We start from the raw sequence: 638 nt of genomic DNA on the forward strand, positions 1-638 counted from the left end.
TTTCAACTTTCTTCTCTATTCTTTTTCGACATATTTATTAATTTATGCAATTATGATTTCAAAATTCAAACAAGTGTTCTCAAAATTCAACAAGTATTTACAATACTAATTGTATAATAATAATTTATAAATTCATTCTTCCACAAAATATATAATAATAATACAAATTTACAAAGTAATTATTTAAAGCTACAAGGAAATAAAAAAAAATTACCAGATTTATTGTTGAAGAATAATAGAAGATTGAAGATGATGAAACTCAGGAGTCAAGAGTGAGTGAAAACTAGGAGTGAGCTTAATTTCTTTAGTCTTCAATTACTCTTGTGTGTTTTGAGTTCTGGAACAAATGAACAAAGACCATGGACTGATGGACAGACTTATGTTGATAGAGTGGAGCCGTGGAGCAGGTGGAGGCAACAAGTGTTTTTAATATTTGCAAAATAATAATAATAATATAATACAACAAAAGGAAGTGATTTCAACTTTCAAAAAAAACAAAAAGTGCTCCAAAAGCCTCCACTACTCCATATTTCCTGCAATTCTGTGGCATTTTCAAAGCTAATGACTAATGAATTAGCCAATTAGGAAGGGCCGAAGGAGGGAATATGTTTGGGGCCTTGGGGGGGGGGGGGGCCAAT

Source organism: Ipomoea triloba, chromosome 16 (assembly GCF_003576645.1).
Source record: "Ipomoea triloba cultivar NCNSP0323 chromosome 16, ASM357664v1".
Taxonomy (NCBI): Eukaryota; Viridiplantae; Streptophyta; class Magnoliopsida; order Solanales; family Convolvulaceae; genus Ipomoea; species Ipomoea triloba.